The following is a 24,548-nucleotide window of genomic DNA, read 5'->3' as shown; positions in this document are numbered from 1 at the left end:
AGAGGCAACGCCTCCCGGAGCTGCGCAGCCCATTTCTCTGCTGTGGGGACTGGATTCTTTCCTCCTGCCTCCTGTAGTTATGTAACCTGAGAGCACTGGTGTCTACCCATGTAATGCACACATGACCCCCCTTGATCCAGACTGGATGGCCTGGTAATTCTCATCCTGGTTCCCCTTTCTAAAAAGTTAATTGTTTTGGGTGAGGTTACACGCATAGCACCCCCACCCCTTAACAAACCATGAAATGAGGATTCACATGTAAGAAGTTTATGAAGGGGGGCATCGGGGTGGCTCAGACAGTTAAGTGTATGCCTTCAGCTCAGATCATGATCCGGGGGTCCCGTGATCAAGCCCCATGTCGGGCTCTCTGCACAGTGGAGAGCCTGCTTCTCCCTCTCCTCCCAGTTTGTGCTCTCTCTGTCTCTCTCTGTCTCTCTCTCTCAAATAAATAAATAAAGTCTTTAAGAAAAAGAAATTTATGAAGGAAGTGCTCCAGGAGACTGTGAAGGGGGTGGTTACAGGAAAAGGAAGGAGAGGACGCAGGTGAAGGCATGATCTCAGGCAAGGTCCTTGGAAGGCAGCTTCCACCTGGTTGTACAAGAGGACCCTGGTTTTGCAGATAGGAAAACCCGAGGCAGAGACAGGGCTGTTTCCCCAGGGAACACTGTGAGTAAGGGGTAGAGCCTGGATCTGAACCCAGGAACACTGACTCCAGATTTCCCATTCATAACCATTATGCTATGCCCAATATCCTCCAACATGTGGTCTGGAACACGTGGAAGTGATCCCCATCCCCCAGCATTAGAATCACTGACTTTCATCCCTCCCCAAACACTCCATTTTTAGAAATCAACTCTGAATGTCAACTTGTACTGATTTTTGCAGTGGTTTTCATGTTTTCAAAAGCCTACATTTCACAGCCTCTGGGCTTCAATTTGCTACTTTTTGGGACAGATGCCAAATGGCACAGCACAAAATGAGACCCTTTAAGGAGAGAGGCCATGCCTTCTCTGTAAGCCTAGCCCCTGAGAAAAACCTGCACCCTAGAGCCAACCACGGCAACAAAAGCTTTTGCCTCTGCGGGCAAAGGGTAGGGATATGGGACCTAGTCAACTTGCTTGGTGACAGAACCAGGGAGTGGACAAAAAAAAACTCATCAGGGCATTTGTAAGCCTGGGGCTGTGTAACTGGCTTCCTGGTATCCACTCATACCCTTCTTTGCAAAGCAGCGAGAGCCATACAAATATAGCCATAGCGCTGACGTACTTATAAACCTCCAACGGCTTCCTATCACTTTCGGACTGAACACCAAATGTGGGGCAGTTGCACTGCATGATCTGGCCCCCGTGGACATCTTCAGACTCATGTTCCACCTCTGGCGGGCACTCCGGCTCACCCACAGGGCTCCAGTCACCCTGGCTTCACAGAGCCTCAGACTGTCCTTCCTGGGGACAACAGCATGAACATCACGTGGGACCTTGCTGGAAAAGCCAATCTGGGGGCCTGGCCCTGGACTTGCTGCATCAGATGCTCTAGGGGGTGGGGCCCAGCACTGAAAGCTGGAACCAGCCCTGCGGGGGGTTCTGGTGTCCGCCGATGGTTGAGTACTCCTGGCCCACACGTCCCTGGTGGCAGCAGCACACCACCACCACCAAGTCTCTCTTCCAGCAGCACCCCCAAGTCTCTCTCCCAGGTCACACTATTGGCAGGCCTCACTGTGGGTCAGGTGCTGTCCTAAGCGCTTTTTGGGTGTTAAGTACAAGGGAAGGTAGATTATAAAGTCTGTGTGGCTGTTGGGGATTCCTGCTCCAACCACACGTGGGAAAGGAAGTGGAAGGTGAAATTTTAGATACCTGTGGGGTATCAAGTGACCTCAGTGCATGGCACCTCAGAAATCCTGAGCCCCCCTGAAAGCAGGAGGCATTCTTCCCACTTTACACATTGTCTTAGTTTGCTTGGACTGGTAACAAAATGCCACACACTGGGTGGCTTATACAACAGAAATTTATTTCTCACGGTTCTGGAGGCTGGAAGTCCAACACCAAGTTGCTGGTAGAACCGGGATCTGATGAGGGTTAATCTCATCCTGCAGATGGCCACCTTCTTCCTGTGTCCTCACAGGACTGGGAGAGAGAACACCAGTGTCTCATCTTATAAGGACACTGATCCCATCATGGGGGCTCCACCCTCATGACCTCATCTAAACCTAATGACCTCCCCAAGGCCCCATCTCCAAATACCATCATGTTGGAGGTCAGGGTTTCAAAGTACCAGTTCTGGGGGCACACACGTTTAGTCCATAACACACATCTTTCAGGGCCCTGAGATTGCTGGAGGCAGCTCAAGGGTCTGGATCAATGTTCCTTGGGGTGCAGGTTGCCTGAATTCTGGGAATGCTGGTTTTTTTCTTCCCCTCTCACCAAAGTAGGGGGCTCCAGAGCAAAAGCTGTGTGGCCTCCTAAATTCAGAAACCATCTTAAAGAACCTCAGCTAGTGGGGGTGGCAGTGTCCTGATGATTTCTTGCTTTTTCCCAGGACCACCAGCCCTGCCCCAGGGTCCAGAGGAGTGTGTCACATGTAATCAGAGGGGTAGGGATGGGACTGGATCCAGAGGTATCATCCCCTCGCACATGTAGGATGAGAAAAAGAAAGAAATGGCTTCAGAAAAATCAGTTCAGGGAGTACTGCCCCACAGGAGCCCAACCTGCTCTCAGCAGCTTCTCTAGGCCCCTGTGGGCAAGGAAAGCAAAAGTTCCAGAGAATCTGTCCCCCTAGGACACCCCTTGCCCAGGAACTGATGGGTGTGTGTGAGGGTGAGGTAAGTCCTCCAGCTCCCGTGCTCCTGGTGGGGATGAAGTGTGACCCTTCCTGTCCCCAAAGTTAGCCTCCAGGGGACTTCACCTGACATCACACCTTTGTTTGGCTCTTTCTCTAGTCCCACGTCTCACTTCCTTAATTCCCTCCGGGGTTTTACTGAGAACATTCACTAAGAAGGCACCTGACATGAACCCTTGTCTCAGGCTCTGCTTCTGAGGAATCTGTCCTAAGACAATGACACCAGCCTGAGTTGTTCAAAGAATGATAACAGCAACAGCCATTTTCAGAGCACCTGTCAAGTCCTGAGCTCTTCACAAATATGCTAGCCCCTGGAGGCTCCAAAGCACCCTGAGAGGCAGCGAGAGAGCTGAGGTTTCGAGAAAGCCCATAACTGTCCAGACATGTCTAAGTCGTGGGCTTTCATGCTGGAAGGGATCCTCCCCACATGTATTCCCTTCTCCACATTCCTGCAGGGTATCGTCCGGCTCCCATTGGAGCACTTTCATTCGTTGAACAAAGACTCAGAGCACCACTCAGGAGCCAAGCAGTAGGTACTGGGGTGTAATGATGAAAAGGTATCTGTCCTCAGTAGGAAAGGCAGACTAGTGAATGGACAATTTGGGTGGGAAAAGTCTGTGAAAAATCAGTAAACTGTGGGAGCTCATAGAAGTGGTGCATATGATCTCGGGGCATTGACGGTTGGAGGGCCTGTCTCGAAATGGAGTCCTCCTTCTGCCCTTCCAATACTTGAAGAAAGTTATAGTCTTTTCCTTAAGGCATCTTCTCTTCAGCCAAAGTGTTGCTCCCCATCCTCTTCAGCCTTTCCCCATTAGACTTGATTTTCAGACCCCTCAGCATGTTGGGTGCCTCTCTGAAAACAGGTTTGTAAATGTTCCCCCTAAAGTGTAAGACTCATCCTAGCTCAGAACCCCAAATGGTCTGATCCAAGCAGAGAGCAGTGGGCACATTTCCCCTCCCATAACTTCCCCTGAATGAGACCCCCTGCTCCTCTTAATGCATCCACAGTTGTTTCTCACAGAACAGAGAGCTAGTCACGCTTCTGAAACTTTTCTACGTGAAACGGGTCTCATTTCACATTGCAATATGTCCCATCTCATTTTTATCCAACTGACTTTCTAAACTGAATGCAACACTGTACATGTATTTCTGTTCCTCTTTGTGCTAGTTATTCTCCTCCCCCGCCATATCCATTCTTTGATCTTTGCTCTGTTCTGTTTTTGCAGGAGGCTGACCTCTATCAATGTCGTCACTGGGCTCCCTGGTCCTCTGGCTCCCTGTTAGTTATGGCCAATTGGAGGCACCCGTGGGAGCTTAGAGTGGGGAAGGGGGTGAGCTTAGGTATTTATCGCACCCCCAAGTCTCTCTTCCAGGTCACATTATTGGCAGTGGCCGCATTCTTCTACCTATGGACACAGCTGTTGTGTCCTGTGGCCCTTCTGCCATGGTTGCCATGCTGAACTGTGGCAAACCACTCATTCTCCTTGCCCTTTGAGGCTGTCTTAGTCGATCTGGGCTGGTTAAGCAGCGGGCATTTATTTCTCACGGTGGTGGAGGCTGGGAAGGCCAGGATCAGGGCGTTGGCAGATCTCGTGTCTGGTGAGGCCGGCTTCCTGGTCTGCAGATGGCTGTCTTCTCGTATCCTCACACGGTAGAGAGCACAGCATGAGAGAGCAAGCTCCCTTGTGTCTTTTTATCAGGGCACTAACCCCGTTCATGAGGGTTCCACTCTCCTGGCCTGATGGATCACTTCCTGGGAGCCCCGCTTCCTAATATCATGCATTTTGGGGGGACACCAATATGCAGTCTACAGCCCAGGCCCAGGAGTGGTCCCAGCATCTTGCTCTTGCTGGCCCCTGGGGGCGTCACCATTCAGTATGAGCTCCCTTAGCCCTTCCTCCACGTCTGTAAGGAGCCCCTTGGTTACGCTGTCTTCAATTAAACCTTCTGAGTATGTGCTTTGTTCCCGCTGGGTCCCTGACAGATATAGTTTAATTTTCTCGACTTCAGCTCCTCACTCCCGTCCAGTGAAATCTTTTCGAGGCTTAGTTTTTCATCCATCATAATAGCTTTTATTTCCAGTTCTGTTTTACCTGGAAACTTGCTAAACAAGCCTGATTTCCTGTCCAGAGTCAGCCAAGTCCCATACTGCCCAAATGCCTCTAAGGGGATCTGGCGTGAAAAGCTCACCCTCTGAGTAAGCAGGGATCACAAGCCTTCCCTGAACAAATTAGATGTGCTAGAGTATTAGAGCGGGCTAGAGAACTGTTCGCCTGGTGGGGGGAGAGGAAGGGGAAGGACATTCGAGTCCGGGAGAGTGGTTGAGTCACGAATAAGACGGCATCGAGTGGAGATCCGTGAACCCCTGCTGCCTGTGGGAGACAAGATGGTCTATGTGATAACCAGCCCCCACAGATGTGTCGAATGCTTTTATTCAAGCAATAATCCAGTCAGCGTGAGATCTGGCCACATGGTTCTCTCTTCCTGGACACCCTCAGCGAGCTGCCTTTGCATAAGGTCACCTGAGAGAGTTACGTGCCAAAGGGTAATAAGGTTCCTTCTAGGTCTTCACCCACGTCACTGGAAAAAGTAATGTCGCTTAGGGCCGAGCATGAGATGGAGTTTGGCTCATCACCAGAGGCTTTCCTGAAGACTGGCCTCAATGCATATCCATACCTGTGGAAGACGCTGCTAGCCCTCACCGGCAGGCATCCACCTTATCCTCTTTTTCCGGGCTATAGGACTAAATCCCATCTCCCAGCCCCTTGCTGTCAGATGGTCCCATGTGACTGAATTCTGGCCAGTGGAATGTGGGTGGAGATGAGACATCCCATTTCTAGTCCTGGCTTGCAAAATTCTCCCACACAAGATTCTTCTGTCTTCCCCTTCCCCGGAAGCCTTGGAGGCCAGAAATTAAAGATGGCAGCATCATAAGACAGAAGGATCCACGTGTTCAGATGACTCTGGCGTGGGGGTAGGGGTGGGGGGCAAAGCCCCTCCTGCTGATTACACTGTGCTCTGATGTGAACAAGCAATTTTGTTGCTTGAGCCAGTGAGACTTGGGGTGTTTGTTGCAGTGAGGCCTACCCTGAATGATACCGGAATGGGTACCAAAAGTGGGATTCAAATCCACACGGGCATATGGTTATTCAATCAGCTACGGTTCAGCAAACTATACTACGAACCAACCCACTTTTGTCCACATTTTCCATAAGGATAAGCTGTGAGATTTTGTAAAATGCTTTGCATAAATTAAGAATCATTGTGTGTATTACTTTTCCCTGATCTACTGGGTGACTTACTCTGATTTATCTATAAAAAGATATAGAGTAAGTTTGGCTTTACTTGTATATAATGAATCCATGCTGGGTCTCAATGGTCCTCCCTCCCTCCCTCCCTTCGTCTGCCCCTGCCTCCTTCTTTCTTTTGCCAGGAATTAAAAAACCACCTCTTTAACAGTCGACTTAAATTTTTTTTTCTAGGAATCATTTCCAATTGTATGGTTCTATAATTCCTCAAATCTACATTTCTCCCTTTTTTTTTGAAAAGCAAGACATTTGTTCTTTTTCAGTAGATTTAGCTTCCACGAATGTAGAAAAAATATGTACTTTGACCACTTCAGAGAAACTAACAGAACCTTCTAGCAGTTTAACTCCATTTACTTCCTCATGCCCTAATAACTTCCATCCACTGAGCACAGGCTGCGTGCTGGGGTCCCACGCACCACATACATACCGACTCATTGAATCCTCACTGCAACCCTATGAGGCCAGTGATTCATCATCTCCATTCTACAGTTGGGAACATTGAGGAACACGAAGGTCAAGCCATCTCCCTTGGGATTTTCCCAGATTACAAATGACAGAGCTGGGATTCGGATCCCCGAGGGTGGCCCTCGGAGGCCAAGTGCTACCACTACCACTACCACACTCTATGGTGTCTTCCTCAACTTTGAAGCTGGATTTGGTTTGGTCTTGTTGTGTCTTCCCTCCTCTCCCTCCTGAATGGATCATCAGTACTTTCCCCTTCCTAGCAGTGAGTGTCCCCATGAACAGAAAGAAAATCCCCAACCCCACAAGATTCCACTGTCAGGCTGGACAAGGAAACCCAGACCACCAGGCAGTGGAAGCCAAGTCTGACCCCCAGGACCTCCTCCTGCCCTGGGCAGGGAAGAAGAAGATGCTCTTGGCCCTCTGGCCACTGCCCAGCCCTAACACGAGTGGAGCCCATCAAAGGCAGTGTCTTAGACACCCATTCAGTTGCTACCTGGTATCTTCCCTTGGAGCACTTGGGGGCCAAAGGAGAAGGAACATGCCTGCAATGTAATTAACACTATAACAACTTGTTTCCCCCTTGGAGAATTACACCATTAGCTGCTTCAATTGTGCATGAAATATAAATCACATTACTCGGAGGCATCGTGTTGGAGCAGACGCGATGCTAAGTGACGAGGCTCTCCGCGGTGTGTCCCCCTCGTCAGCCGGCAGGTCAGAAGGAACATGAGCCCCGGGGCCTGAAGCCAGCAGAGATGCCCCAGGCTCTCTCTGGCTGTTCCGGCCTCAGAGGACCCACAGCAGAGAATCTTTCCTGGGTGGTCCGGGAAACCGGGTCTGGGGAGCCTTATCCCCAGTGCTTTTTTCCTTTCTGGAAGAATGTGGACTGGCTTCGGACTGGCTTCCTTGCACCCCTAGCTCCCTCATACACGCAGAGAAAAGGGGCTGCATCTCACGATGTTTTCTGGAAGGCTGGAGGAGTCAGTCCAGAGTATTAACCTGTCAGGCTGAGTGCGAAGCGGATAGGGGAGGGAGGTGATCCTTCACCTGTCAGATCCTAACGTGTCGCTGGCTTTTGGTCATTCCGTCACCCATTAATTCACCTTGCTCCGAGCGCTCGGATTCTCCACCTGTGCCAGGCACACTCAACCCCCTACTTTCCGTCAACGCACGCTATCAGGCCACTGGCCCCAGCCAGCTCGGGACCCTCAGTCATGGCCGAGTCAATAAGCTGCTGAGAAACAGGATGCGGGGTTCTGGTCTGCCACCCTCCTTGGAGGACGGTGAAGGAACTTTCCAAATCCTGGCATCAGGAGACGGCATCTTTGCTGTTTCAGAAAAGACATGGGTCGATTTGTATCTGTTTCCATTTTGAGAGGGGGGGCAGGTGACACTGGGTACAATTAGCAATGGCCTGGTGCCTGGTCCCATGGGGACTTGTGGGGAGGGCTGCCCCTGGGCGCCATCGGCAGCTGCTGGGAAGGCTCAGAGCCAGCCCTCTCTCACCAGAGCCCCTGTTAGGGCAGGAAGTTTGGAAACCCAGCCCGAAGCTGCAGGAGAAATTTGGGAAAATATCATGCAATTACCCTAATGACAGCTGTACAAATCACACAACCGCCCCTCAAATCCCCTGCCGCCGAGCAGAGCCAAAAACAGGAAGAGCCAAAACCCACATATGGATTCAGGGAGACCTCTGGAAGCTGTCCCTATGGAGGGCCTGGGCTGGAGGGGGAGTGGTTAGCAAGGGCTGGAAAGGCTGCAGGGGCTCCGGCTCTGCCTGGCCCGGAGGGGCTCGCTTCAGGACAGCCCCCGCTGGCACAAACCCATTGCAGGGAGCCCAGCCCGGGGAGGCCCTCCCATCTGCCCTCCCAGACCAGAGCAGTCGGGAGACTGAACAGGGCCTACGGGGGGACGGGGTGACAGCTGTCAGCTCCTGGTATTTCTCTGGTTGGGGAAATCTCCTCCATTCTGTAAGTCCAAATATTTTCTTGGACTTTGATCAAGACCCAGATCAAGCCTGTCCTCCCCTTTTCTCACAGAGCCGTCCTGGGCTCCCTCCCACACCCTGGTCAGAACACCGAGGAGCACTCAATTGTGCTATGCAGTCCGCCTCTCGATTCCCCGTTCCCTTAGAACCATCTGCTGTGAGAAATCACAAAAGTGCCAGATGGGGGACAGAGAGGTTTCTGTTTCCAATGTCCCTCTCTCTCCCTCCCTCCTTCTCTCTCTCTCTCTCTCTCTCTCTTTCTCTTTCTCTTTTGCTATACCATAGTTTTAAACACACACTAGGTATTTAATTATAGATCCTCCTCAATGCAGTGGAAAACGATTAGGCTTCAATTGTCTGATTTCCTGGGATAGAGTTTTGTTCTTCCGTTGTCTAGAATTCTCCGCAGGGATGAACGCCTCCATTTTACAGAGCGGGAAAGTGCAACTGGACAGGCACAGCTAGCTAACAGGTACTTGGTGTCTGTTGAGCACTTGGGCCAGGCTCTGGATTGGGCACCAGGGATGATGAATATGAGGAAGTCATCATCTCTGATCCCTGGGAGGGTGGAGGGCTTACTGGCGAATGAGAAGGCGGCAGTCTGCACTTCCCTGTAGTGTGTAGATGAAGACTCAGAGCCCAGCGGAAGCCTGTCCCTGGGGGTCCCTGCTCCCGGGGAGTCCTGCACAATTTACTGACAAGCAAAGACAAGAGAGGGAAGACTCCATCTGCACCCCTGGCTGGAAGGGCTGTGCTTTGCCTGTAGACGAGATGAGAGCTGGAGGGACAACAGAGATCGCACAATCTCCTGATGGATCTAAAAAGATGACTGGTTTTCTCAAGGACAACGTGGCTTCTAAGTAACTTGGAACAATAGCTACTCTTCTGTGAAAGGTCGCGATAGAGGCCTCGTGCAGAATCCTTTCCCCGCATTATGGCTGCTGGGGAACAGTGTGCTACAGCCCATTGCCCCACTGCCCTGGGTTCCCATTCCGGCTTGATTGCAAGATCCCGACTATGTGACCTTGGGGGGTCACCGAATCTCCTTTCTCCTCCGGCTCTGTCTGTCGAATGGGGACCCAAGAGTTCCTCACTCGGGTGAAATGGGGGATTAAATGCACTAACATCTGTACAGAATTTGGAACCCGGAGCACTCCAAGTGAGGTCTACGGACCAGCCCCTTGTGCATCGCCAGGGGCTCATTAGAAATGCAGGTTCTCAGGCCCAGTCCCAGACCCGCTGACCCAGAGGGGGTTCATGTGCCCGCGAGAAGCTCTGGCTGGGAACAGTGCCTGCAGCATAGTAAGTGCTCTGTAGCTGTTGGCTGTGATTAGTGTTCTTATTTGTTATCCCATCTAATCTCGAGGCACACCCACAGGGCAGGAGACCGAAACTCAGACAGCCCCAGCACCCACAGACAGGAGGAAGCAGGACACCAGTGCAGACAGAGTCAGCGAGCTGCCCGCTGGGCCCCGGGGGAGGGGCTTTCAGTCCTCAGGTCATTGAGGGCGGGGGAGAACAGGTATGCTTTTGGTTATTTGCCTTAAGTGCAGACAGCTCCAAGTCCCTGGGGCCCTGGCTGCTGAGAGGCACAGCATCATTGCAATGTGCAATTTTTAAAAGATTTTATTTATTCATTCACGAGAGACACAAAGAGAGAGGCAGAGACACAGGCAGAGGGAGAGGCAGGGTCCCTGTGGGGAGCCTGATGCAGAACTCCATCCCAGGACTCCGGGATCACGCCCTGAGCCGAAGGCAGACCCTCAACCACTGAGCCATCCAGGTGCCCCACAACATGAATTTTTTAAATTGTGGTTTAAATACAAATGTCCAAAACCTTAGCATTTAAAGTCTACAATTCAGTGACAATAAGTACATTCACAGTGTTCTGTAACCATCACCACCGTCTAGTTCCAGAAGTTTTCCATGCCCCTGAATGGAAACCCAGGCCCCATTAGCCATCACTGCCTATTTCCCCACTACCTCCACCCCCAGCCCTGGCCTACCACTAATCTACTTTCTATCTCTATAGGTTTGTCTCTTCCGGACATTTCCTATCAATGGAATGAGACAATGTGGTCTTTTGTGTCTGGCTTCTTTCACTTAAACAATGCTCTCGAGATTCATTCGTGTGGTAGCCTGTGTCAGAATTTCATTCCTTTTCATGGCTAAATAATATTCCATTGCATGGATGGAGCATACTTGGTTCATCCGTTCATCCATTGATGGACACTTGGGCCGTTGCCACCTTTTGGCCATTATGAATAATGCTGTTCTGAACATTCCTGTACATGCCTCTGCTCGAGTCCCTGCTGTCAGCAATTTGGGGGTATCTGCCTGGGAGTGGAACTGCTGGCTCACACAGTAGATCTGTGTTCAACTTGTCGAGGAACAACATGTGTTTTTTTAAGCTGTTCCATGTGCCAGGCAGGGAAGAGACATTTAAGATCCTGAGGGAAATGTTCCCTGGACACTGCCCTTGTGTGTCCCAGTCCCGGCCTGAGTCACTGGGCCTGCCTACTGAGGCCCAAGGCGCCCCCTGGGTTGCCAGCCCAGGCTGGAGCAGTGCCGTTTTGCTTTTCCATACTCTGCACGCTCCTGCAGGGAACTGGAAGGGCATTTACTGTAGGATGTGCCAGTCTGAGAGGCTTCTGTTGCTCCTGAAGGGACACTGGAGAAAACCAACGGGGGCTAAAGGAACCAAGGAGAGAGCACTGATGTGTGGTACAGGCCTTGAACGTGGGGCCATTAGCGCCCTGAGAGAAGAGCAGGGTGCTCAGTGCCTGGGTGGCCAGCACTAGGGGCTTCCTGTGTATTCGGGGCTAATGACTGGCCTTCGATGATTCCCCCAGCTTCTTTCCCAGTGACCTCCGGCTCCCTGAGGAACGATGCCAAGGTGAAGGCCGTTCGTTGTAGGAGGCGGGAGGGTGGGCCAGGAGATACCCCCCCACCCAAGGTGCAGCAGTAAGCTGGGATGTCTCCCTCACCCAAGACTCAGTGGGTTGGAACTTGGGCTTGCTGTGACGAAGTGAGAGCAGAGCGCAGGAGGAGGAGAGAGCTTTTCTTGGAGGAAATCATGGCTACAAGTCAGGACAGGGGTGGCAGGCTCACAAATGCCCCCGCTGGGGTTGTTGGGTCAGGAATGAGGGGAGAGGGGAGGGGGAGGGGTCAGCAGAGGTTAGCCTCAAAGCTGTCTCCGAATACTGTTTTCCACTGCCCGACCCAGCTGAACAGGCTGTTTTTCCGTAAACACTCTAGCCTTAGCCTCCACAGAGCACCGAACCCCAAAGTGGGGCCCTTATCTGCCCGCCCCTCCCACCAACCTGTCCCTGTTGCCATGGTAACTATCTGGGGTAAGGTGATCTCTCTACTTGCAACCTCCCTTGCTTTCAGCACCAATCAATCAAAGCCCCCAACCCCATCTCTCAGGGGGAGGTCCTAGGGGAGAGTGGGGAAGGAGGGGAATTAAACACAGGAAAAGGAACCACAGTAATGAAAAATGAACAAAGAGAGGGGGTGATGTAATTCTGGCTGCTGAGCAATTCCTTTTGTCCCTCCAGCGGCCACACCCTTCCCGGGGTTAACTCCTAAAGGAGGAAGGGACTCCCGGTGGGGGAGAGGGGGCTTTGCCAGAGCCTCCAGGCCGGCCGTGGGGGGCAGGATTTCTGGCCATGGAGGCCTTGTGAGGATCTGCCTTCCAACGGTCCATGGCCCTCCTCTGGAGGAAGGTCACCGCAATGACGAATCAGCCTGGTCATGGGTAATTAGACATGGACTGGAGCTTACCTGCCAGAGTGAGCAAGGTCATAATGGGGTTGACCATCGAGGATTTATTGCCCCGTGGCAGACTATTTTGCACAAATGGCTAAAACAATACTTTCCGCCCTTCCTACGTGCTTTTCTGGAAGCTTGCCTTGCCTCCCACGCAAAGGTGGAGTCTGCGTCCCCTCCTCGTGAACTTGAGCGGGCCTTCCGGTTGCCTCTATGAATCGTGCACAGCAGAAGTGAGGTTACGTGGCCTCTGCGGCTGGGTCAGAAGAGGCGGCACAGCTTCAGTCTGGTTCTCTCTAGGGATATGATCCTTGGAGCCCAGCCACTGTGCCACGAGATGGCCCAGGTGACCTGGCGTGGCCGCAAGGGAGATGTGCTGCTGACACCGGCCTCCACCGAGATCCCCGCTCACTGCCAGCATCAACGGCTAGACCCACGTCGAGCAAGCCAGCTTCCGAGAGGACGCACCAGGGTCAGCCACCGTGGGCCTGCCACCAATACTCTCCTGGCTGAGCCCAGCTGGTCTGCGGAAACACGGGGCTAGTGACAGTAATTGGGCTCCTTTAGCATCTCTACTTATCTGCCTCTAGAAACATAGAGGTTTAATCGTTCCTCCTGAGTGGGCTGACGGTCGGATGAGCGCCGGGCACCCAAGGCCACAGGCGGCCACCGGTCTGCTTGTTAAGATGCGGTGAGGGACCCAGGTGAGAACTGCCATCCGGATGGCATTCGTTAGCTAGAAAACCAGTGGGCTGTCCCTGTGTTCTCTCGAGACCTCCTTCTGTGACTTTGGATCCTACCTGGGCGCCAGCTCCTCCGTGGGTAGCTGCCACCTTGCTTTCAGCTCACGGTCAAACATCTCGAAAGTCGTGTACATCAAGGGTTTCAAACCTTCGCTAGCACCGGAACCACCTGGTGGGGTGGTGGGGGGACTTGTCAAAGACAGTTTCCTGGACTCCACCCTCAGGATTTCTGATTCAGTCGGTCTGGAGTGAGGCCCGAGAATCCGTGTTTGTCACGAGCTCCCGGATGCTGCTGACGCTGCCAGTCTGTGGATCAGGCTTTCGGGAGCACTGCTCTATACGTTACCCCCATCTCTTCTGTTTCCTCTTCGGCCCCAGCACGATGAGATCTTTCCCTCTCCCATGGGTGTCAGACAGTCACATCTAATGACTCCTGCTCATTCCTTATCCTCCTTTGACATCTAAGCATCGTTAAATGTCACTGACCACTTCTTCCCTCTTTACCTCCTGTTACACCGCCCTTCCAGTTCTGAATCTAACTTAGGGTTCTTTCTTCCCCTTGGCCTTGCTCGTGCATGTCTCAGAGGTCCTCACTCTGGAGTCCTCTTCTGGATCTTTCTCTAGACTCTGCTCTTTCTGTCCGGCTCCTCCCGTCATCTTTCATCCAGGCACCTATGCCTTCTGAATGTATAGCTCCGGCTGTAGCTTCTCTCCCGGTGTCCAGGTCCATAGCGCTTCCAGCTTACTGGGCATCTCGAGCTGGGTATCCTGTAGATATTCGCCGTGTCCAGAGCCATCCTTCCACCTTCATCGGTAGACCTGCTTTATGTCCCTTATCCCTCTCAAAGCTGGTTGTTCTCCAACCCTCCTCTGTAGTCCAGTCTCTCTCCCATCCCCTGCCCAGTCCTTGTTCAGGTCCCCAGTAGCTCCTTGCCTGGCCCACTGGCATGGTTTTCTAGGTCCTTTCCTTGCCACCAGCCTGCTTCCCTGCCATTCCACCGGTTTACACCATTATCAGTTAGGTTTCTGACACAGAGATCAGGTCACTTAACTCCCTGATGGAAACAGTGACATGACTCTCTGGAAGTATAGCGGACACTAGCAGTGCCTCACCCTCTCATGTCTCATTTGTGTGGACATCGGCTTCCAGTGGGCCTTTACTCCTGACAGCCAGTGCCTCTTTGCTGGGAGACTGCCCCCGGGCGGTCAGAGCCACTTCACCTGTGCCACGCGTGGACAGACCAGTGTGCCTTGAGGGACAGCCTGGGACCAGTGACTGCAGGATCAGGCTAATGCTGCCCTTGGAGGGACTGCACTTGGTACGGACCCTTGACTTGTCTTTTGACCTACTCCCCTTCTTGCTCTTCCTGGTAACAGCTCCTAATAAATCATTTTCACTTGTCTCTGAGTCTGCTTCTGGGGACCTTGACCTAAGACAAGAACACAGAGGATAAAACGAAAACTCCTAAATCTGGAAATCAAGGCCCTTTGAAATCTGGTCCTAACAATGTTTCCGGATTCATCTTTCTCTGAGTTCCATCTGACGCTACAGCCACATCAAGGACTTGCGTCCCCAGAAAGCACCATGTGCTTCCAGGCTCCTGTGGCTCTGATCGGGTGTTACCCCTTTGGGGCACGTCAACCCAGCTAATCCTTCAAGGCCTAGCACACATGTGAAGCCTTTTGAAATCCCTCTTCTGGTGCCATTGCCCCTGTTCCTTTTGTCTTCGTATTTTGTATGTTTCCCTGCTGCAATACTTACTGAGTTAATGCATGGAAGTCTGTTCCCCACATTCAAATGCGAACTCCCTAAAGCATGACCAGCGTTTCGTTAAGTTTGGTGTTCTCGAAGCCTTGCAAAGCACTTGATCCTTAGGAGGTGCTTGTTATGGGCTGAGTTATGTCCCCCAGAAAAGACGGGCTGCAGTTCTAAATCCTGGTACCCCGCGGTGTGAGTTTATTTGGAGGTAGGTTCTTTACAGAGGTCACTGAGTTAAGATGAGGTCATGACAGTGGGCGTGAATCCAATATGACTGATGTCCTAATAAAAAGGGGAAATTGAGACACAGAGACACACAGGCAGGGAAAAGGCCACGTGACCGTGAAGGCAGACATGGGGGTGATGCTTCTACCAGCCGAGGGACACCGAAGACTGCCAGCAAACCACCGGAAGCCAGAGGAGAGAGGCCTGGAACAGGTGCTCCCCTTGAGGCCCTCAGAAGGAGCCAGCCCTGCCAACACCTTGATCTTGGACTTCTGGCCTCCAGAACCGTGAGAGGGCGCATTTCTGTTGTCTGCAGTCCCTGGATTCACCGTACTTTGTTATGGTAGCCCCAGGAAACGGATACAGTGCTTGGCAAATGTTTGTTGAACGAATCTTTGATGTAACTTATTTAGCTACTGGGCAAGTATTGTCACCATCCTCCTTTTACACAGGAGGAACTGGAGACACAGAAAGGCAGAGTAACTCATCCAAGGTTGCAGAGTGAGTGACAGAGTCAGAATTTGAAAGGCGAGCCCGACTCCAGAGCCTAAGGGCTTTGCCACCGTGCCATGCTGAATTAAGATAATTCTTGTAACAACTGTCGCAAATGAGGTTGTCAGGGCAGAGGTAGGCGGAGGATGATCTTGGGATAGAGACGGTGAGTGGCCGAGCTTCACGTGGGTGGTATAAGTGGCAGAGATGGAAATCGACCTCTTTCTTCTGATTCCTAATCTAGCCCCCTCTCTACAAAGTAGAAGAGATGGGCCTTGAGAGCGTCTCATGATAAATACTCACATTTGAGAGTCATTGCCACTAGTCTGGGTACCAGCCAGTAAAAACGGGGCAGATAGTTGTTGTCAGGGAGACCTGGCTCCCAGGGAGGGGGGGACGTGCTGTCGCTGGTTATGGGCTAACAGTGGTCGTGTAAATTTTCATTCTCCGTGAGTGTAACTTCCGTGACTGATGGTCATAGGTAGAATTGCTTGGGCTTTAGATTTGTGGACCTGATGCCCATAAACCACATTTTCATATAGAATACATGTCTGAGGAGAAGCGGGCATGTTTTAATCTCGTGAGTTACGGCACTGCCTCCCTCTAAAACCTCTGAGCCAGCCTCTGATGAGTGAAGAGGTTGCTGTAACAAGGGAAAAACCCACCCAATGCCTCCCAGCCTCCCTTCCCCACTCCTTCCTCAGAGACCAGCATTTATTTACTCTGTAGGAGGGGAGGATGTTCTAATCGGTTTTTAAGGGCTCTTGCTGCCTCGGAGTGGCAAGAAGAGAAGAGATGTGCACACGCAATTTTGGCCTCTTCAGTCATGATTCCAATAGCTGTTGACAGCCGAGTGGTTCGGCAATGAATTTGGTTGCAAAGGACAGTAGTGGTGATGGTGGTGGTGGTGGTGGTGGTGTGTGTGTGTGTGTGTGTGTGTGCACCTGTGCATGTGTGCATGCCTGGGTGCATCTGTGCTTCTTCACAACCAAGTTGGCTCTACTTACATGTATTTTTAATGCTGGGTAACTTTGGGGTTGACCAAGTGGGAGGAAAGAAATTGTGCTTATTGGAGAGCTTCCAGAAGGATGAGGCTTGCCATAGATGGACAGAACGTGTTGGCCAGAGCACAAGTCATAAACTGTTCTTACGCCTGGAGGGGGCGCTGTGAAGGTGCCACCAGGTGGCATGAGGCTGGCGCCAACCTTGGCAGGTGTTGATATGGGGATGGAGGTGGAGGTGTAGGGGGTTCGGACTGAGGTGACAACCAGAGTGGAGCTGGGATGGACACATGCACATGGGCTCATGGGTGCTTGGCTGAGGACTGGGCCAGATGCCAGGAGGGATGATATCAGAGGGTCAGGATGGAAGTCGGGCCTGGAAGCAGGAAGGTGATCAAGTAGCCAAGATGTTGAAAGAAACATGGAGCAGGCAGCTGGGAGCCCCAGTGCAGCTTTGTCTTCAAGGGGAGGTCAGGAAAGTGCTGAGCCAGGCAGAAAGACCCCCAGGGGTTTGCTCTCCCTGGAAGGATTTCTATTGTTGTTGGGGGGAGCATCTGTGTTTGTGCTACCCTGATAGCCCACCACGCCTTCAACCTAAGGTCATCCCATTCTTCACTCAACTCCCAGGGTGCCCTCGTCTCCTGGTTTAGCTCAGCCCTCTGGCCGCTGTTCTTCAGGCTCCTGTAGTAGTTCCATCTGGCCCCCACCCCAATCCCTCACCTTCCCAGTGCCCAGGACTCACTCAGCACTCTTCTCTGTCTACACCTCTTCCCCAGGTGACCTCATCCAGTCTCGTGGCACTGAATCTCTACCCGGGGACTGCCTCATTCCTGTCTGCATGGTAGACATCTCCACTGGGACCCCGAAAGGCATGTCGCAAGGAGCCACTCTCCGCATCGGCCGGGGATCAAGCCCCTCCGCCCAGCCTTCTGTATCTCCACTTGGCAGCTCCAGTCCCCCAGCTGCTCAGGTCCCAAACCTCAGCTCATCACTAACTGTTCTCTCAGCCACTCTTGCTGTCAGTCCTGTCGTCCACAGTATCCTAAAACATAGACCCAGAATCTGGCCGCCAGCCCCCACCCTTTCCGTGGCTGCTGCTCTGCCCCGGCCACTACCTACTCGCACCTGGATTATAGCAGTGGCCTTCCAAGTGACTGCCCTTAGAGCCTGTTCTTAATACGGCTCCTGAAATGTTCCTTTAGAAAGTGTCAGACACATCACTTACTGTTCGCTACTTTCCAACAGCCCCCAATCTCACCCCAAGTAGAGCCAAAGCCTCCAAGTGGCCTCCAAGGCCTCGTGACTTCCTTGCCTGCCTCCCAGTGGGCCAGACACTGTCTTCGGGCCCTCGCCTGGCTCTTTGTTTGTTTGGAGCGCTCTCCCTCCTCCTCTTCAGGGCTTGACCCAAAAGTCACCTTCTCAGTGACGCCTTCCCAGACCACTCTATTACTGCAACCCCATTGTTCCCTACGCTCATTAGCCCCCTTCCTGTTTTATTTTTCTTCACAGCACTTTACCAACTTGCCATATATTTTTACTCCCCTGCTAGAATGTAGGCTCTATGAAGGGAAAAATTTGGATTATTTGGTTCCCACTGAACTCTTGACACTTAGAATAGGGCCCGGAACAAACTAAGATGCTTAATAAAAACTTGTCAAATGCACAAAACGAACTTATCTCCTTGGGCCTTATTCTATGCTGTTAGCAACCAGTGTATTTTTCTCTCTCTTCCTTCTTTTCTCCCTCCCTTTTCCCCTCCTCTTCCTCCTCCTCCCCTGCATTCTCTTTTGCTCACTCTCTTTCTTTCTTAACCAAATAATGTTTACTACACCTCAGTTTCTGTAGCATCTTACAGTTTTTAATACCCCCTGTTTTAGTTCATTTGGGCTGCTATAATTCTACAGAAATACCATAGACTGGTTGGCTTATAATCAACAGAAATTTATTTTTCGCTGTTCTGGAGGATGCAAGTCCAAGATCAATCTACTACCGGATTCGGTGTCTGGTGGGTGCCTGCTTCCTCCCAGACGGCCATGTTCTGTGTCCTCACACAACGAAGGTGCAAGGGAGCTCTCCGAGATCTCTTTCATAAGGCACAGATCTCATTCACAACCTCATCATCTCCCAAAGACCCTTCCTAAGACCATCCCATTGGGTATTAGCATTCGACATATCAAATTTTTTTGGGTGGGGGATGAGTACACAGATATTCAGTTCATAATAGCCTCTCATACAAGTGATCTCATCTAACCTTGACAACAGCCCTTGGAGGCCAAGTCAGCAAGTTCCTCCATCCTCCTACAACTGAGGGGTCAGCCTTGGACAAAGGAAAATGAAGCAAGTGCTCGAATGTCCCATAGCTGATTGTCTCGGCTCAGGTGTATGGCTGTTCACCCACAGCTGTGGTAGACAGTTTCTAGTTCACTGACAGCTTTTCCCCTCCAGCACCTGCCTCTCCCCCCTTCTCTGCCCTGAGCATGCTCACTTGAGCATTGGTGCAACCAGGAAGTATGGGGAAATTGATATCCTCAGGGCAACCCTTAGCCACAAAGGTTGGGAGTTGGTAGATATTATGAACTAAATATTTGTGTCCTTCCCCAAATTGATATGTTGAAGCCTTAACTTCCAATGTGATGGTATTTGGTGGTGGGATCTTTGACAGGTAATTAGGTTTAAATGAGGTCATGAGGTTGGGGCTACCATGATGGAATTAGTGTCCTTATAAGGAGAGAAGAGATCGGAGGTCTCTCCCATGTGAGGACACACCACGAAGGCCGTCTGAGGCCAGGAGGAGGGCCCTCACTGACAACCAAATATGCTGGTGTCTTGTTCTTAGACTTTCCACCCTCTAGAACCCTAAGAAATAAATGTCTGCTGTCGAAGCCTCTCAGTGTATAGTATTTCATTGTGGCAACCCAAGCCCAGACAGTGGATGAATGGCCAGCCGCCCTGTCCTCTGGTGGGAGGATTCTAAGGCATATTTTGCATGGTTTCTGGGAGGTTCTTGGGGGTGGGGGAGGAGGTTGAGTCCCAGTTGCCTGAGGGGGTAATTTTGTCATTAACAGAACTAGCTTTTATGGGTTTCTCTCCCTTCCCTGCTCCCTTGCTGTGCTTCCCGGATCTTCTCTTGATCACACCACCTGCATCTGAGTTTTTCCTCGGGATTGCCTTCTGGGAGCACCTGTTATGGATTGGATGTTTGCGTTCCCCACCCCCACCAAATTCATATGCTAAAAACCCGACCCTTGGTGTGATGGTATTAGGAAGTGGGGTCTTTGGGAACTAATTAGGTCAGGAGGCTGGAGCCTCCTGAATGGGATTAGTGCTTTCATAAAAGAGATCCCAGAGAGCTCTCTTGCCTCTTCCTGCATATGAGCATTCAACTGTCTAGGAACCAAGAAGCTGGCTCTCGCCAGACACTGAATCTGCCAGCGCCTCGATCTTGGACTTCTCTGTGAACTGTGAGAAATAGATATCTATAGTTTAAAAGTCACCCAATCCCTGGTATCCTGTTACAGCAACACGAATGGACTAAGACACACCCAAACTGACAAGGGAGGGGACCAGGTTTATTGATGATACTGAGAGAGCTCTCTGTGACCCTGTTGGGGGTTGTCAGATTTTGAAAATAAATACAAGATGCCCGGTCACATTTGGATTTTGGATAAATAATGGATACATTTTTTTGGTATAAATATGTCTTATGCACTATTGGGAGTATATTTATACTAAATAAAATTCGTTGCTTATCTTTAAATCAAATTTAACTGGGTGTCCTGCATCTTATCTGGCAACCTGAACTGTGGTTGGAAATAAGGGTGAACTAATTAGGAAACTGGAAATGATTATGGAGGTCTGGATTGTGTGACTCTGGGCTGGATAAGGCAGATCTGTGAACCTTTAACCCTTAACCTATCTAATCTGGGAACGGCTTGCATCCCATCATCCCCTTGGGCACCCTACACCGCTGAGCTTGTGAAGACAGTGGGGGAGTAACACAGCCCGGAGAGGAGGAGACACGACCACGACCCCGGGGTCTGTCCCCTGAGGAGAAAACCCTACCGGCCTTGCAGGCAGTGAGCACGGGAAGTTTCCCAGGTGGCAATCATAGAAGCAGCAGCTGCAGTTGGCAGAAGCGCTTGGTCTGGGGCCTGTGTGTCATCACTGAGCCCACAGTCAAAAATGGAAAGTTTTAGTCACACTCCTTTCTTTGGCTGCCATCTGCGTGACCACGGGGAAATTGTGCTGCAGGAAGGCCAGGCAACACACTACCAGTCACTGCCCTGGAGAGCTGGGGGCTCCGGGGGCCTACCCCAGGTGGGCGCAGGACTCCTGGGTTCTGGGCGCTGACTGTAGACCTCGGCCTGGTCTAAGCACATCACAGATATCGGCTCATGTGGTACATGAACAGCTCGATGGGGGCAACCAGAACCCCGCTGACAGGTGAGGAGGCTGGGACGCACGCACTTATGCCACTTGGTGGCGGGAAATCCAGCATCCAGACCTAGGTGGCATGATTGCTAAGCCACTGCTCCCAGTCACTGTCACCCACGCCCCAGCACTGGCCCCAGAACTGGAAGGGAGTGTGCATAGAGGGCCCAGCAGAAGGTCAATGCCCAGCTGGAGTGCGGAGGGATTCGCTCTTGATCTCTCACTGCTTTACCACCCCCCTAGTCTCATCCACCTGTGTGCCCTGAAACGAGCCGTCCCAGGAGCCATGCAGACTGCGGAGCGGCCAGGCTGGTCAGGCTTCTCCCTGACAACACCCGGGCAGCGCAACAGACACTTCGGTCCCCTGTTTCACCTGTCACGCCTGTGGTCACCGCCTGCCTCTAACTTGCAGACCAAGAGTTGGGCCCGGGACCAGAAATAGGTGTGGGGTCCCCCAGAAGACGAGCCTGCAGCAACAGAGGCACGGGGAACCAAGCTCCACACAGGAGCACATCAAAACAGCCTTGGGTCAGGGGAAGAGAACCCCTCTGCCTTTCGGGGTGTATCCAAACTGATACAGGGTGCTGGGGTTGCTTTGGGTTTTCTTTTCTTTTAACTGTGGCTCGGCTGCTTGTGTGACACTGAATTCTGATGCTGCGCTGAGCGGCTAAAATAGGGCCCCCCCAATGCTGCCTCTCTGCTTACAGCCAGCTGTGGTGAAGCCCTCATGTGGGGGTCTGGAGCTCCCTGCTTTCTGGGCACTCCCATCCGGCTGCTGCCTTCCTCTTGCCGCAAACTCCAGAGTGTTGCCAACCAGGGCAAGATGGGGGGAAAAGACAGGGTGAGCCCCTCTGTAGCAGACGCTGTCGACGCCCTTCTCTGTTCCCTGGTGGGTTCAACCCGACTCTCAACTGCCAGTATCTGCCAGTACCTCTTTACTTGATGGCTTTCTAGAAAGTGCTCCCTGCCACTCTGCGCATGTGTGTGGAGAACCCCCCCACCCTCACACGCACCTTCAAACAATGACTAGCCCAAGTCGATGTAAAAATAGCCTTGCTCCATGGTGGGGTGGAATTACACGTGTAACTCGGAGGTGTGTTTCTCTACCGGTGTTACTCCAAGTAACTCCCTGGACCAGCGACAAGTGGCAAAACGTTTATTACTCATCCACTTCCAGATAAGTACTCAAAGGAAGGATCCACATTGAGGAAGTTTGAGAGCAATCTGACATTGCTGTGACATTTGTATTGTCTTTAACAGAAGAAATCTACAATAGATTGGTGACAACACCAAACAGCCTGGTCCTTGACCCAGACACCCTGAGAAGCACTGTTCTTGCTCTTTCCTGGTTTCCCCAGCAAGATGAAGCGCCACTTGCCCACTGTGCCAGCTGGCACGATGACACACATGACACACCTGTTACAGGTTGCCTTCCCTTCCCTGTCTTCCTCTCCAGCTCCCCTCCCAGTGTTTCTTGCTTTCCAAATAAATGACTTGCACTCATTTCTGTGTCTTGGGGTCAGCTTCTGGGGGCACCCGGACTCAGCCCCCGGGGTGCAGTGTATCTGGCAGCCCACACTGCCATCTGAGGCGAGCCACTGGGGGCTCCTCAACCCTTTCTCCCAGGAGGTAAGTGGCCCATTAAGGATGATAAAGTTATCTGCCTACCTCCGCATTTCTGCCCATTTCCATGGCCTAAGGTCAAGGCCATTGCCCTCACTGCCTTTTCCTTCTCTGGAGTCACACAAACTGGCCAGAATCACACAGACGGAAGACATGCTTTCAGGCACTCAGCAGCCAACAATTGCTGATACTCTGGCTAATACTCAATGCCCCCCACTTCACCTCCAAGACTGGCTCTTACAGGGCCAAGGCAGCTCCAAGCTAAAAGGCTGATGCATTGATTTATAGGCCAGAATGGCAGGTCAGGAAGACCTGTTCTTTTTCTGAAGCCACTTCTGCATGCCCGTGGAATGCTTTTGTTCAGATACAAAGCGCCCGGGCGCAGTCTTTCATGCCCGGAATCATTTCCATGTGGCTCAGGACCTCCCTGGGCTTGAACGCTGTTATCGCTCTGCCTATTAGACCACGCTCGATCTCGGGCCTGCTCCTTGGCTGTTTACGGATTTCTCAATCTGCCTGCTCCGGCTGAAAGAGGCCTTGCCGTCATAAAAACCCTGAGCTTCTAAATCATCTCTCTCTCTCTGTCTCTCTGTCTCTGTCTCTGTCTCTCTCTCTCTCTCTCCCTCTCATCCCCAGGACTCCCAGAGCCCAGAATTAAAACCATCTTGAGATCTAATTTTTCCTCCTCCATCTAGCGACACAGTTCCCTTTGCCATCTCGGTACACATCCCTGTTGGCCATCAGCCCCCGGTGCCCTGCCCTGCTCTAGGGGCTCTGGTGTGGAATGATTTTCTTCTACAAACTCTGCCAATAGCATCCTCCTGGCCTGGCCCAGGTGGGGGTCAGCAGGCCAGTCGCACGAATGTGCATGTTGGTACTTGTGAAATGTGTTAGGTTCTGGGGTTCAGTGTGGCTGACATCGACGGACGTGCATTTAGAAATCCTTAGACCAAGAGCGTGGGTGAGCCTGGCACCATGCTAGGGTCTGGGGCAGCGCCAAGGAGTGTGACTGCTTCACAGTAGCTGGTGGACAGTCAACTGCGGTAAATCAGAGGCACGGACCCGAAGCCTAGGAAGCGGGAAGAAGTCAAACTCTGCGACTGATTGTGTGGGTTCGAGCTCTGGCTGTGCCATTTATTAACTGTGTGGCTTTAATGAGTTAACATACATGAAGTGTTCCATGCCTCATAATATTAGCCATACTACTCCACTGTGCTGTGATAAAAGGTAGAATTGACAGAGAGGAGATAGGGCTTAGAGTGGACTGTAGTGATCAGAAAAGGCTTCCTAGAAGAGGGGGCCTGGATTAGGCATGGGAGGACAGGCAAGAAGATATGAATCGCTGTGGTCAGAGAGCCGGCTGACTGTATTTTCCAAAGGTGGTGGCCAGCATCTCCTACAAGGTGACCTTAGCACACCTTCCATTGAGAGATGGGGTCTATGTTTTTGAATGGTGGGTGGGGGGCTTGCTTCAATCAATAGCACACAGTGGGACTGGGGCTGACCTCCAGGGCTGAGTTGTGAAAGGCCACACAACTTCCAGCTTGTCCCCGGATCACTTGCACTCAGAGCCCCGAACAGCGGGGCGGGCAGTCTGATGATCCCTAGGCTGCCACGCTGGGAGGAAGCCTAAGCTCCATGAACTTCCTCCAACAGGTGAAAGTCACCCCTGGCCTTCAAGCCTTCTCCACTGGGGTTTCAAGCATCCTGGAGCAGAGACAAACCATTCTTGCTGAGACCTGCCCAGATTCCGGGGCCACAGAATGACATCATGACACCACTGCTGTTGTTAGCTGCTAGGTTTTGGAGTATTTTGTTATGCCCGGAGCAAGAAGTGACAGAACAACTCTGGTGGCAGAGCCAACGTGAGTGGTCCATGGGTAAGGACAGCAAGGGAGGGAGGGAACT

General features: G+C 51.9%; 1 long non-coding RNA gene across 1 annotated transcript in view; it reads left to right on the top strand.

Annotated features, from left to right (window-relative positions):
* Positions 1-18,254, top strand: part of LOC125754662 (uncharacterized) — a 31,007-nt gene extending 12,753 nt beyond the window's left edge. Inside the window, exon 4 of the long non-coding RNA XR_007409406.1 lies at positions 17,363-18,254. This is a non-coding gene — a long non-coding RNA (uncharacterized LOC125754662). The remainder of the gene's footprint in view (positions 1-17,362) is intronic.
* The last annotated feature ends 6,294 nt before the right edge of the window (positions 18,255-24,548 follow it).

The sequence above is a fragment of the Canis lupus genome, chromosome X (genome assembly GCF_003254725.2).
Source record: "Canis lupus dingo isolate Sandy chromosome X, ASM325472v2, whole genome shotgun sequence".
Taxonomy (NCBI): Eukaryota; Metazoa; Chordata; class Mammalia; order Carnivora; family Canidae; genus Canis; species Canis lupus.
This window is presented reverse-complemented; position numbering and strand designations above follow the sequence as displayed.